The sequence below is a fragment of the Mastomys coucha genome, unplaced genomic scaffold (assembly GCF_008632895.1).
Source record: "Mastomys coucha isolate ucsf_1 unplaced genomic scaffold, UCSF_Mcou_1 pScaffold22, whole genome shotgun sequence".
Lineage (NCBI taxonomy): Eukaryota > Metazoa > Chordata > Mammalia > Rodentia > Muridae > Mastomys > Mastomys coucha.
The window spans coordinates 176,052,220-176,054,798 of NW_022196905.1; the positions used below are offsets into that span (position 1 = coordinate 176,052,220).

A 2,579-nucleotide genomic window follows, 5' to 3' on the forward strand; every position below is an offset into this window, starting at 1 on the left:
CGAACAGTTAGAGTTTATACCGCCTTAGGAATGGGGTGGGTATGAGGACGAACAGTTAGAGTTTATACTGCCTTAGGAATGGGGCAAGAATAGGTTTTCTTCTAAGGTCCATGACCTCCCCTAACCTAGTTAGCTAGGTGTCTTAGTTAGGGTTTCATTGCTGTGAAGGGACAAAATGACCAAGGCAACTCTTAAAAGACAACATTTAATTGGTGCTGGCTTTCAGTTTCAGTGGGTCAGTCCTTTATCATCGTGGCAGGAATCGTGGCAACTTGCAGGCAGCTTGCAGGCAGATGTGGTTCTGGAGGAGCTGAGAGTTCTACATCTTGATCTGAAGGCAGCCAGGAGGATGCTATGATTTCCACTGGCAGCTAGGACGGGGAGCTCTTCCACATTGGACAGAGCTTGAGCCCTAGAAGACCTCGAAGCCCACCTACACAATGACACACATTTCTAAGAAGGCCACACCTATTTCAACAAGGCCACACCTACTCCAACAAGGCCACACCTTCTAAGAGTGCCACTTCCTATGGGCCAATCACAGTCAAGACACCACACTAGGTTTACAGTGGCAGACATGAGCAGGCCTTACATCCAATCGGACAGCCACTGGTTACCCTCAAGGGGTGTGTACTTATGTGACACTACTGCATTCCTGGGGACAGCTTGCTGTGTTGGTCGTTGTGGTGGTTCCTAGGCATCACACCTGAGTAGATCTGCTAATTGCTTTTCATTTCTGATTTATAGGTGGGTATAGTTAAAAGGATCAAAACATTTCTTGAATGAGAAACATTGAGTGCTAAGTAAATGTGACATGAATAAAAAGAACATGATGGGAACACTGTCTTAAACCAGTGGTTCTTAGCCTTCTGAATGCTGTGACCCTTTAATGCAGTTCTTCATGTTGTGGTGACCCACAAGCATAAAATTATTTTTGTTGCCACTTCGAAACTGTAAATTTGCTAGTTAGGAATTGTAGTGTAGATATCATTGTTTTATGGTGGCTTTAGGTGACCCCAGTGAAAAAGTACTTTGATTCCCCACCCCAAAAAGGGGTCGTGACCCACAGGTTGAGAACCACTGTCTTAAATAAATGAGCTCCACTGTCTGAGAAGAGCATGGCAAAGGGACACAGTATTGTTATGTCAACAAAGAACAACAATGGCTCCTGAGTCTGTCCTGGAGATACCCCATCTGAGCTGGCAGCACTGCATCACCCTCAGGCCAGTTCACAGGTACTTAGCAGGAATCCTTTAGTGGGCTCCTCCAACTGGTATGAAATGATAGATTGAAAGATGAGAGGTGGGGATATGCAAGAAGAAAAATGTTAATGATAAATTCTGGGTATATGGATGTTAGTTGTAAAATTCTCCCAACTTTGCTCCATATTTGATACTTGCAATATAAAATGTTGGGGGAAAAAAACCCATTGGGATATTTTGAAAAAAGAAAACAAAAAGACAGATTTTTTTTTTCCATTTAAATTATGCCAGTGTCTGATCCAAGACTTGTAAGCTTGCACCAGCAGGTGAGAGCCACCCTGCTGGGAATCCTAATTTTGAGTATCATTGTTACCATGGGGCCTGATTAGCCTCCAGTATTTCAGTCTGTCATCACAGCCCTGGAATACTGCTTAACACCAAATAGTAAATGAAGTGTTCTGGAGACAGAGCAATTCTTTTCGCTTCTTTCTTCCCTCTTTGGACTTTAGGGGCCAGCAGGATCCTTCAAGCTCTTCAAGGCCAAACAGGAGCAGACTTAACAAGGCAATTTTTACCCAAACACGGGATCAAGGAGAGCACAGCCACCACTCCTCCACATCAACACTCTCCAGTGGGTTGAGGGAGTACCTGAGAGGCAAAGCCCTTGCCAAGCACACACCCAGGCTCCATGAAGCCTTGTAAGAAACCCAAAGATGAATCAGCACCTTGCTGAAGACTTACGAGGGGTTGGAGAGACTTCAGTTCCACACTTGCTTATCTCTAAAAAAGACAACAGATTTGAGTCGCTTCCGCCCAGGTTAGCCTATTGCGCACCATCAAATTGTTTTTATTCACCTTGCCAAAGTGATACAGGATGTTCTTGGCATGTGGGCTGTCATCATGAGGCTTCTGTGACAGTACACAGCCTAGGCAGGAGTAAAGAATGAATATATTTGGTTTGTAAGAAAAACAATAATTTGCTTGGAAACCTGTTGCTTTAAAGTACAGGTTGGAACACTGTGGCTGGCAAATTAAGCTTGGCCCACAGATTGTTTTGTCAATAAAGTTTTATTGGGACACAACTATGCCCATCCATTTATGTATGGCTGCATTTACACTCAACAAAAATGGTAGTAACTAGTTGTGATAGTGACTACATGGTTCAAAGAGTCTAAAACACTTATTAGGGCTTTACAGAAAAATTGTCAAACATTGGTTTAAAGGAGTAGCATTAGGCAAGTTACCTTTTTTGATGGAGTGGAAAGAAAAACAGAGCATTGGTTTTTAAGGAAATTCTTGGGTTGTGTAGAGACTCCATGAATGTCCTACACACACACACACACACACACACACACACACACACACACACACACGTGG

General features: G+C 43.4%; 1 long non-coding RNA gene across 1 annotated transcript in view; it reads right to left on the reverse strand.

Moving 5' to 3' along the window:
- LOC116071335 overlaps nt 1–2,579 on the reverse strand; it is an 11,292-nt gene that overhangs the window by 906 nt on the left and 7,807 nt on the right. The window lies entirely within an intron of this gene.